Here is a 12,253-nt window from a genome sequence, read left to right as displayed (position 1 = left end):
GTTGTCTACCGGTCTCTGTGTGTGTCTACCGGTCTCTGTATGTGTCTACCGGTCTCTGTGTGTGTCTACCTGTGTCTGTGTGTGTCTACCTGTCTGTGTGTCTGTGTGTGTCTACCTGTCTGTGTGTCTGTGTGTGTCTACCTGTATGTGTGTCTGTGTGTGTCTACCTGTCTCTGTGTGTGTCTACCTGTCTGTATGTTTGTGTGTGTCTACCTGTCTGTGTGTGTGTGTGTCTACCTGTCTTTGTGTCTGTGTGTGTCTACCTGTCTCTGTGTGTGTCTACCTGTCTGTGTGTCTGTGTGTCTACCTGTCTGTGTGTCTGTGTGTCTGTGTGTGTCTACCTGTCTCTGTGTGTGTCTACCTGTCTGTGTGTGTCTACCTGTCTGTGTGTCTGTCTGTGTCTACCTGTCTCTGTGTGTCTACCTGTCTGTGTGTGTCTACCTGTGTGTGTGTGTGTCTGTCTGTGTGTGTCTACCTGTGTGTGTGTGTGTCTGTCTGTGTGTCTACCTGTCTCTGTGTGTCTACCTGTCTCTGTGTGTCTGTGTGTGTCTACCTGTGTGTGTGTCTACCTGTGTGTGTGTGTCTACCTGTGTGTTTGTGTGTGTGTGTGTCTACCTGTCTGTGTGTGTCTACCTGTCTGTGTGTGTCTACGTGTCTGTGTGTCTGTGTGTGTCTACCTGTGTCTGTGTGTGTGTCTACCTGTGTCTGTGTGTGTGTCTACCTGTGTCTGTGTGTGTGTCTACCTGTGTCTGTGTGTGTGTCTACCTGTGTCTGTGTGTGTGTCTGTCTGTGTGTGTGTCTGTCTGTGTGTGTCTACCTGTGTCTGTGTGTGTGTCTACCTGTGTGTGTGTCTACCTGTCTGTGTGTGTGTCTACCTGTCTGTGTGTGTGTCTACCTGTCTGTGTGTGTGTCTACCTGTCTGTGTGTGTGTCTACCTGTGTGTGTGTGTGTCTACCTGTCTGTGTGTGTGTCTACCTGTCTGTGTGTCTACCTGTGTCTGTGTGTCTACCTGTGTGTGTGTCTACCTGTCTCTGTGTGTGTGTGTGTCTACCTGTCTGTGTGTGTGTCTACCTGTCTATGTGTGTGTCTACCTGTCTGTGTGTGTCTACCTGTATGTGTGTGTGTCTACGTGTCTGTGTGTGTCTACGTGTCTGTGTGTGTCTACCTGTCTGTGTGTGTGTCTACCTGTCTGTGTGTGTGTCTACCTGTATGTGTGTGTGTCTACGTGTCTGTGTGTGTCTACCTGTCTGTGTGTGTCTACCTGTCTGTGTGTGTCTACCTGTCTGTGTGTGTGTCTACCTGTCTGTGTGTATCTGTGTGTCTACCTGTCTTTGTGTGTGTCTACCTGTGTCTGTGTGTGTCTACCTGTGTCTGTGTGTCTACCTGTGTCTGTGTGTGTCTACGTGTCTACCTGTGTCTGTGTGTGTCTACCTGTCTGTGTGTGTCTGTGTGTGTCTACCTGTGTGTCTGTGTGTGTCTACCTGTGTGTGTGTGTGTGTCTGTCTGTGTGTGTCTACCTGTGTCTGTGTGTGTCTGTCTGTGTGTGTCTACCTGTGTCTGTGTGTCTACCTGTCTCTGTGTGTCTACCTGTGTCTACCTGTGTGTGTGTGTGTCTACCTGTGTGTGTGTGTGTGTGTGTGTGTCTACCTGTGTTTGTGTGTGTGTGTGTGTGTGTGTCTACCTGTCTGTGTGTGTCTACGTGTCTGTGTGTGTGTGTGTGTGTGTCTACCTGTCTGTGTGTGTGTGTCTACCTGTCTGTGTGTGTGTGTCTACCTGTCTGTGTGTGTGTCTACCTGTCTGTGTGTGTGTCTACCTGTCTGTGTGTATCTGTGTGTCTACCTGTGTGTGTGTGTGTCTACCTGTGTGTGTGTGTGTCTACCTGTGTGTGTGTGTGTGTCTACCTGTGTGTGTGTGTCTACCTGTGTCTGTGTGTTTGTGTCTGTTTGTGTGTGTGTGTGTCTACCTGTCTGTGTGTGTGGTTGTCTACCGGTCTCTGTGTGTGTCTACCGGTCTCTGTATGTGTCTACCGGTCTCTGTGTGTGTCTACCTGTGTCTGTGTGTGTCTACCTGTCTGTGTGTCTGTGTGTGTCTACCTGTATGTGTGTCTGTGTGTGTCTACCTGTCTCTGTGTGTGTCTACCTGTCTGTATGTTTGTGTGTGTCTACCTGTCTGTGTGTCTGTGTGTGTCTACCTGTCTCTGTGTGTGTGTGTCTACCTGTCTTTGTGTCTGTGTGTGTCTACCTGTCTCTGTGTGTGTCTACCTGTCTGTGTGTCTGTGTGTGTCTACCTGTCTGTGTGTCTGTGTGTCTGTGTGTGTCTACCTGTCTCTGTGTGTGTCTACCTGTCTGTGTGTGTCTACCTGTCTGTGTGTCTGTGTGTGTCTACCTGTCTCTGTGTGTCTACCTGTCTGTGTGTGTCTACCTGTGTCTGTGTGTGTCTACCTGTGTGTGTGTGTGTCTGTCTGTGTGTGTCTACCTGTGTGTGTGTGTGTCTGTCTGTGTGTCTACCTGTCTCTGTGTGTCTACCTGTCTCTGTGTGTCTGTGTGTGTCTACCTGTGTGTGTGTCTACCTGTGTGTGTGTGTCTACCTGTGTGTTTGTGTGTGTGTGTCTACGTGTCTGTGTGTCTGTGTGTGTCTACCTGTGTCTGTGTGTGTGTCTACCTGTGTCTGTGTGTGTGTCTACCTGTGTCTGTGTGTGTGTCTACCTGTGTCTGTGTGTGTGTCTACCTGTGTCTGTGTGTGTGTCTACCTGTGTCTGTGTGTGTGTCTGTCTGTGTCTGTGTGTGTGTCTGTCTGTGTGTGTCTGTCTGTGTCTGTGTGTGTGTCTACCTGTGTGTGTGTCTACCTGTCTGTGTGTGTGTCTACCTGTCTGTGTGTGTGTCTACCTGTCTGTGTGTGTGTCTACCTGTCTGTGTGTGTGTCTACCTGTCTGTGTGTGTGTGTGTCTACCTGTCTGTGTGTGTGTGTGTCTACCTGTCTGTCTGTGTGTGTGTCTACCTGTCTGTGTGTCTACCTGTGTCTGTGTGTGTCTACCTGTGTGTGTGTCTACCTGTGTCTGTGTGTGTCTACCTGTGTGTGTGTGTCTACCTGTGTGTGTGTGTGTGTTTGTGTGTGTGTCTACCTGTCTGTGTGTGTCTACCTGTCTGTGTGTGTCTACCTGTCTGTGTGTGTGTGTGTGTGTCTACGTGTCTGTGTGTGTGTCTACGTGTCTGTGTGTCTACCTGTGTCTGTGTGTGTGTCTACCTGTGTCTGTGTGTGTCTACCTGTGTCTGTGTGTGTCTACCTGTGTCTGTGTGTGTGTCTACCTGTGTCTGTGTGTGTGTCTACCTGTCTGTGTGTGTGTCTACCTGTCTGTGTGTGTGTCTACCTGTCTGTGTGTGTGTCTACCTGTCTGTGTGTGTGTCTACCTGTCTGTGTGTGTGTCTACCTGTCTGTGTGTGTGTGTGTCTACGTGTCAGTATGTGTGTCTATGTGTCTGTGTGTGTGTCTACCTGTGTCTGTGTGTGTCTACCTGTGTCTGTGTGTGTGTCTACCTGTCTGTGTGTGTGTCTACCTGTCTGTGTGTGTGTCTACCTGTCTGTGTGTGTGTCTACCTGTCTGTGTGTGTGTCTACCTGTCTGTGTGTGTGTCTACCTGTCTGTGTGTGTGTCTACCTGTCTGTGTGTGTGTCTACCTGTGTGTGTGTCTACCTGTGTGTGTGTGTCTACCTGTGTCTGTGTGTTTGTGTCTGTTTGTGTGTGTGTGTGTGTGTGTCTGTCTACCTGTGTCTGTGTGTGTGTGTGTGTGTGTGTGTGTGTGTGTGTGTGTCTACCTGTGTCTGTGTGTGTCTACCTGTGTCTGTGTGTACCGGTCTCTGTGTGTGTCTACCGGTCTCTGTGTGTGTCTACCCGTGTCTGTGTGTCTGTGTGTGTCTACCTATCTGTGTGTCTGTGTGTGTGTCTACCTGTCTGTGTGTCTGTGTGTGTCTACCTGTGTCTGTGTGTGTCTGTGTGTGTCTACCTATCTGTGTGTCTGTGTGTGTGTCTACCTGTCTGTGTGTCTGTGTGTGTCTACCTGTCTGTGTGTGTCTACCTGTCTGTGTGACTGAGCGAACATAGAGGGATAGTTGTTGTAGCCTACTAACATTTCAGGTAGTGTGTAGGCGGTGGGTGCAGAGACCCTCTGTCTCATCCGGTGGCTCTGTTGGCAGGGCGCTCTGAGGACCAGGAGTCAAACGGGGGTCACTTTCCCACCGCGCGAGAGAGGGAGGCAGAGACCCAGGACCTCCTCGAAGGGCGCCCATCTGACGACTAATCCCCAGGAAATACACGCAAGTCCCCCCCCCCCCCCTCCTCTTGAAGGGAAAGCTCCGTAAATTCAAAGCATCTGTACAAGGCCGGGGCCAGTCCTTCTCCACTGTACAGGGCCGCGTTCCCAGAGTCCCTTGCAGATAAAATTGTATTCTTTGCAAAGGAAAAAAATTACACAGTGAGAGAGAGAGAGAGAGAGGGGGGGGGGCTAACAACTAAATAAAGTAAAACAAACACTGGCGAAGATCAAGGACGGGGCCAGTCCTCCACACTGTGAACAGGGCCGCGTTTCCCAGAGTCCCTTGCAGATCTCGCCAGTGTTCATCGTGAAAGGAATGCAGTAGTACCCTTCGGATACACACACACACACCAGCCTCGTTTCAAACCACCGGTGAATTTATCTTAATTTACTCATCGTCCTGCTAAAGTGTTTGCAAATGACTGACCAGTGGAACCCAAAGAGCGGAATATTCCGTGAATGCGGTGGAGGTTGTGTGGCCTGGTAGCAAAAGTCTGAGTTGATCCTTATGTCATGACTTCGTCTTCTGTGGTCTGTCGTGTGAGGCCTTGGGAGTTGTGTTGCATTAAAACCCACATCGTGTTCTGTGCCAAATGGCAATATGAAAGGAGAACCAGTTCTTCCTGACTCTCCACAATCACGTGAATGTATTGAAAATGAATTCGTACCTTTTTTTTTAGTGGTAGAGCTAAGTAGTACAGTCGGGTGGCTAAGCAGTAGTAGTAGTACTTTTCCTATCCAATATGGCCGCCCTACTTACATAGACGCAGTGCTTTCTTTCACTACCGTTGAGAACATATCTGACTTCACTGAGCTTCAATGGAACTCACGGAACTGGGAAGTTCAGTTCCGTCCACAGCCAATAGGACGGGCCCGAAGCGAAAGTTACACGAAAGCAGTGAAAGGAGGGAGTGGCACTTCTTAGCAACCGTCACTCTGCCATGCCTGCCTGTGTTTTGCTTGTGTTCCTGGGCCTGCGGTCTCCGAGTGTCGGTCTATGAATTAGAAGGAACAGCCAGGGTGTTGCCGCCCGTCTCCAAGCACCAGCAAAGGGTTAAGGCGGATCCCGGTTTTCACCACGTCGCACTGTGGACCCGTTAGCACAGGAAACCTGATAGTTTTGTTGGTTTTGAAGGCCTGATTCCCTGGCTTACAAGAATAAATTAAATGCAATCCCAGCTAGGCTTCAGCTGCAATGGAGGGGCATACTGCTTTATTTTCTTCATCTGGGGAGTTTAAAGCCAACCTCTCCCCCCCTCGCTGACCCCACAGCCAACCTCTCCCCCCCTCGCTGACCCCACAGCCAACCAAAAGGAGATTGGGAATATGCAGCCCTAATCTGGTTAAACCGTGCAAAAGGCCCAGAGAGAGCCACCAGTCTAATGCTAGGGGAGAATAACAGCACCAGTCTAATGCTAGGAGAGAATAACAGCACCAGTCGACCACGGCCTGTGTGGTTGTAGAGCGGCGTTGGGAGAATAACAAACTGCTCCAGAACAACAAGCACTTGGGTTCCCAGTGTTGGAGAGAATCTCCCCCTCCACATGAGTGGTGCTGTCTCCCTGTCTGTTACAGTACTGTTAGTGGTGCTGTCTCCCTGTCTGTTACAGTACTGTTAGTGGTGCTGTCTCCCTGTCTGTTACAGGACTGTTAGTGGTGCTGTCTCCCTGTCTGTTACAGTACTGTTAGTGGTGCTGTCTCCCTGTCTGTTACAGTACTGTTAGTGGTGCTGTCTCCCTGTCTGTTACAGTACTGTTAGTGGTGCTGTCTCCCTGTCTGTTACAGTACTGTTAGTGGTGCTGTCTCCCTGTCTGTTACAGTACTGTTAGTGGTGCTGTCTCCCTGTCTGTTACAGTACTGTTAGTGGTGCTGTCTCCCTGTCTGTTACAGTACTGTTAGTGGTGCTGTCTCCCTGTCTGTTACAGTACTGTTAGTGGTGCTGTCTCCCTGTCTGTTACAGTACTGTTAGTGGTGCTGTCTCCCTGTCTGTTACAGTACTGTTAGTGGTGCTGTCTCCCTGTCTGTTACAGTACTGTTAGTGGTGCTGTCTCCCTGTCTGTTACAGTACTGTTAGTGGTGCTGTCTCCCTGTCTGTTACAGTACTGTTAGTGGTGCTGTCTCCCTGTCTGTTACAGTACTGTTAGTGGTGCTGTCTCCCTGTCTGTTACAGTACTGTTAGTGGTGCTGTCTCCCTGTCTGTTACAGTACTGTTAGTGGTGCTGTCTCCCTGTCTGTTACAGTACTGTTAGTGGTGCTGTCTCCCTGTCTGTTACAGTACTGTTAGTGGTGCTGTCTCCCTGTCTGTTACAGTACTGTTAGTGGTGCTGTCTCCCTGTCTGTTACAGTACTGTTAGTGGTGCTGTCTCCCTGTCTGTTACAGTACTGTTAGTGGTGCTGTCTCCCTGTCTGTTACAGAACTGTTAGTGGTGCTGTCTCCCTGTCTGTTACAGTACTGTTAGTGGTGCTGTCTCCCTGTCTGTTACAGTACTGTTAGTGGTGCTGTCTCCCTGCCTGTTACAGTACTGTTAGTGGTGCTGTCTCCCTGTCTGTTACAGTACTGTTAGTGGTGCTGTCTCCCTGTCTGTTACAGTACTGTTAGTGGTGCTGTCTCCCTGTCTGTTACAGGACTGTTAGTGGTGCTGTCTCCCTGTCTGTTACAGTACTGTTAGTGGTGCTGTCTCCCTGTCTGTTACAGTACTGTTAGTGGTGCTGTCTCCCTGTCTGTTACAGTACTGTTAGTGGTGCTGTCTCCCTGTCTGTTACAGTACTGTTAGTGGTGCTGTCTCCCTGTCTGTTACAGTACTGTTAGTGGTGCTGTCTCCCTGTCACAGTACTGTTAGTGGTGCTGTCTCCCTGTCTGTTACAGTACTGTTAGTGGTGCTGTCTCCCTGTCTGTTACAGTACTGTTAGTGGTGCTGTCTCCCTGTCTGTTACAGGACTGTTAGTGGTGCTGTCTCCTTGCCTGTTACAGTACTGTTAGTGGTGCTGTCTCCCTGTCTGTTACAGGACTGTTAGTGGTGCTGTCTCCTTGCCTGTTACAGTACTGTTAGTGGTGCTGTCTCCCTGTCTGTTACAGGACTGTTAGTGGTGCTGTCTCCCTGCCTGTTACAGTACTGTTAGTGGTGCTGTCTCCCTGTCTGTTACAGTACTGTTAATGGTGCTGTCTCCCTGTCTGTCTGTTACAGTACTGTTAGTGGTGCTGTCTCCCTGTCTGTTACAGTACTGTTAGTGGTGCTGTCTCCCTGTCTGTTACAGTACTGTTAGTGGTGCTGTCTCCCTGTCTGTTACAGTACTGTTAGTGGTGCTGTCTCCCTGTCTGTTACAGTACTGTTAGTGGTGCTGTCTCCCTGTCTGTTACAGTACTGTTAGTGGTGCTGTCTCCCTGTCTGTTACAGTACTGTTAGTGGTGCTGTCTCCCTGTCTGTTACAGTACTGTTAGTGGTGCTGTCTCCCTGTCTGTTACAGTACTGTTAGTGGTGCTGTCTCCCTGTCTGTTACAGTACTGTTAGTGGTGCTGTCTCCCTGTCTGTTACAGTACTGTTAGTGGTGCTGTCTCCCTGTCTGTTACAGGACTGTTAGTGGTGCTGCCTCCCTGCCTGTTACAGTACTGTTAGTGGTGCTGTCTCCCTGTCTGTTACAGTACTGTTAGTGGTGCTGTCTCCCTGTCTGTTACAGTACTGTTAATGGTGCGGTCTCCCTGTCTGTCTGTTACAGTACTGTTAGTGGTGCTGTCTCCCTGTCTGTTACAGTACTGTTAGTGGTGCTGTCTCCCTGTCTGTTACAGTACTGTTAGTGGTGCTGTCTCCCTGTCTGTCTGTTACAGTACTGTTAGTGGTGCTGTCTCCCTGTCTGTCTGTTACAGTACTGTTAGTGGTGCTGTCTCCCTGTCTGTTACAGTACTGTTAGTGGTGCTGTCTCCCTGTCTGTTACAGGACTGTTAGTGGTGCTGTCTCCCTGTCTGTTACAGGACTGTTAGTGGTGCTGTCTCCCTGTCTGTTACAGTACTGTTAGTGGTGCTGTCTCCCTGTCTGTTACAGTACTGTTAGTGGTGCTGTCTCCCTGTCTGTTACAGTACTGTTAGTGGTGCTGTCTCCCTGTCTGTTACAGGACTGTTAGTGGTGCTGTCTCCCTGCCTGTTACAGTACTGTTAGTGGTGCTGTCTCCCTGTCTGTTACAGTACTGTTAGTGGTGCTGTCTCCCTGTCTGTTACAGTACTGTTAGTGGTGCTGTCTCCCTGCCTGTTACAGTACTGTTAGTGGTGCTGTCTCCCTGCCTGTTACAGTACTGTTAGTGGTGCTGTCTCCCTGTCTGTTACAGTACTGTTAATGGTGCTGTCTCCCTGTCTGTTACAGTACTGTTAGTGGTGCTGTCTCCCTGTCTGTTACAGTACTGGCAGTGCTTGTCTCGATGGCACACTCAGTGAATGATGCAATGAACAGAGGTGGTGGGCCATACATTGCGCCATCATCCAGGGTTTGGTCATTTGCAGAGGGTAAAGCTACCCAGGCGTATCCACGTAGTTTATTAGGGACACTAGGCCTCATTTAGTATCTGTCTTTTCAGGAGTTGCAGAGCTGGCAGTATATGTCCTGTGTTTTTAGTTTGTGTGTTTTGTTGGATTCCATTGGCATTGTTGTGTCACAGGAATCTTTTATAGGAATCGTTGAAGTAAGCAAACAACCTTTTTGCGCAGAATTGTAATTAAGAGTCACCTTCGAAAGTTATTTTTTTTCCCCCAAAGGTAGTATGATCTCTATAAAGCAGTACTTTTAGTGGCCAGGGTGGCCAGGGCCAGTATCGTATTGATCTCACCATCCAGGTTTGTTTCTCAGTATCGTATTGATCTCACCATCCAGGGTTGTGTCTCAGTATCGTATTGATCTCACCATCCAGGTTTGTTTCTCAGTACCGTATTGATCTCACCATCCAGGGTTGTGTCTCAGTATCGTATTGAACTCACCATCCAGGGTTGTGTCTCAGTATCGTATTGATCTCACCATCCAGGGTTGTGTCTCAGTAGCGTATTGATCTCACCATCCAGGGTTGTGTCTCAGTATCGTATTGATCTCACCATCCAGGGTTGTGTCTCAGTAGCGTATTGATCTCACCATCCAGGGTTGTGTCTCAGTATCGTATTGAACTCACCATCCAGGGTTGTGTCTCAGTATCGTATTGATCTCACCATCCAGGGTTGTGTCTCAGTATTGTATAGATCTCACCATCCAGGTTTGTGTCTCAGTATCGTATAGATCTCACCATCCAGGGTTGTGTCTCAGTATTGTATAGATCTCACCATCCAGGTTTGTGTCTCAGTATTGTATAGATCTCACCATCCAGGTTTGTGTCTCAGTATCGTATTGATCTCACCATCCAGGTTTGTTTCTCAGTACCGTATTGATCTCACCATCCAGGTTTGTTTCTCAGTACCGTATTGATCTCACCATCCAGGGTTGTGTCTCAGTATCGTATTGATCTCACCATCCAGGGTTGTGTCTCAGTATCGTATTGAACTCACCATCCAGGGTTGTGTCTCAGTATCGTATTGATCTCACCATCCAGGGTTGTGTCTCAGTATTGTATAGATCTCACCATCCAGGTTTGTGTCTCAGTATCGTATAGATCTCACCATCCAGGGTTGTGTCTCAGTATTGTATAGATCTCACCATCCAGGTTTGTGTCTCAGTATTGTATAGATCTCACCATCCAGGTTTGTGTCTCAGTATCGTATTGATCTCACCATCCAGGTTTGTTTCTCAGTACCGTATTGATCTCACCATCCAGGTTTGTTTCTCAGTACCGTATTGATCTCACCATCCAGGGTTGTGTCTCAGTATCGTATTGATCTCACCATCCAGGGTTGTGTCTCAGTATTGTATAGATCTCACCATCCAGGTTTGTGTCTCAGTAACTCGTTGATCTCACAATCCAGCATTTATTTTTCATTTTTTATGAAGGCAGTTTAATATCTATAGAAGTTTTCTTGAATCTCTTTCCAGATAAGACTGAAAAGCTATTAACTTATATAGCTATAAAAATGTTTTCTCAAGATAGTTAAAAAGAGATTTATTTTAATCTCTCACGCCGCCTTAGTGAGCTTTGCCCTATGACGAAGGTAAAGCTCTCCCTGCTTGTTTTTAGCAGATCTCAGTAGTACCTGGCTACTAAATAACAGAAAAAGACCCAGGCACCTTTCTCAACCTCATGGGAATACCACGACGGGTCAAGTAATGTATCACTGCTGGGTTGTAAATTGTTTACCAGTGGACTTTTATTGGACTTGCCAAGGTCTTAGGGGTTAGACTGTGGTTTCTGAGCGCCCCCACCCCCACCCCCCACCCCATCCCAGTCTCACCGGTCTATCTCCAACCTGTCTTTGTCTCGGAGGTTAATCTATAGGCCAGATCAAAGGGTCAGGACCACAGATAAACTCCAGCCCTTGAGGTTTCTTCTTCTCTCGTATCTGCAGATGATTAAAACTCAAGGTGATTCATGGGGCAATATGGCTGTAGCAGAGCAAAGGAGCCAGAGAGGATTCCAACAGCCGACAGGGAGGATTTGTTCAAACCGTCGCTATCAACCTCATTGTCATTCACCCAGAGATGGAGTTACAGATAGACACAGCTATTCTGTCACTCCCTTTGGAGCTGATATATGCACCAGCACAGACATGAGTTCCACTTGGAGACCCAGGGGATAAAATAACAAGAGTACTCTGATAAATAACAAGAGTACTCTGGCTGATAAAATAACAAGAGTACTCTGATAAATAACAAGAGTACTGATAATATAAGAGTACTCTGATAAAATAACAAGAGTACTCTTGTTATTTTATCAGAGTACTCTTGTTATTTTATCAGAGTACTCTTGTTATTTTATCAGAGTACTCTGGCTGATAAATAACAAGAGTTCTCTGGCTGATAATAACAAGAGTACTCTGATAAAATAACAAGAGTACTCTGATAAAATAACAAGAATACTCTGATAAAATAACAAGAGTACTCTGGCTGATAAAATAAGAGTACTCTGGCTGATAAATAACAAGAGTACTCTTGTTATTTTATCAGAGTACTCTTGTTATTTTATCAGAGTACTCTGGCTGATAAATAACAAGAGTTATCTGGCTGATAATAACAAGAGTACTCTGATAAAATAACAAGAGTACTCTGATAAAATAACAAGAGTACTCTGACTGATAAATAACAAGAGTACTCTGATAAAATAACAAGAGTACTCTGATAAAATAACAAGAATACTCTGATAAAATAACAAGAGTACTCTGGCTGATAAATAACAAGAGTACTCTTGTTATTTTATCAGAGTACTCTTGTTATTTTATCAGAGTACTCTGGCTGATAAATAACAAGAGTACTCTGGCTGATAAATAACAAGAGTACTCTGATAAAATAATGAGTACTCTGATAAAATAACAAGAGTACTCTGACTGATAAATAACAAGAGTACTCTGACTGATAAAATAACAAGAGTACTCTGACTGATAAAATAACAAGAGTACTCTGACTGATAAAATAACAAGAGTACTCTGGCTGATAAATAACAAGAGTACTCTGACTGATAAATAACAAGAGTACTCTGACTGACAGGAAAGGGGTCTGGACTGCTGCCTTATGACTACCAAATGATTATTCCTATCTTTTGTAGATTAAAAAATAATATTTTGACTGTCAAAAGGCTGAAATATTCAGTAGGCAGAAGAATGGCTATGCTTTATCGAGCAGCAAATGTTTGAACGAGCTAAATAAACCTGCTTGTTCTTGTTCGATTCACACATTATTTGGAGGAACTGATAAATTGCACGTGTCATCGTTGTTGACAAGCTAAATGAGGGGCATCAAAGCATGGAAGGTAGGCATGAAGAGAAGAAAAAAAAACTGTCCTCTCGCTGGGAAAGAAGCTGACAGCTGAACACCCTTTGCACAAGCAGGCC

This window comes from Oncorhynchus mykiss, chromosome 10 (genome assembly GCF_013265735.2).
Source record: "Oncorhynchus mykiss isolate Arlee chromosome 10, USDA_OmykA_1.1, whole genome shotgun sequence".
Classification (NCBI taxonomy): domain Eukaryota; kingdom Metazoa; phylum Chordata; class Actinopteri; order Salmoniformes; family Salmonidae; genus Oncorhynchus; species Oncorhynchus mykiss.
This window is presented reverse-complemented; position numbering follows the sequence as displayed.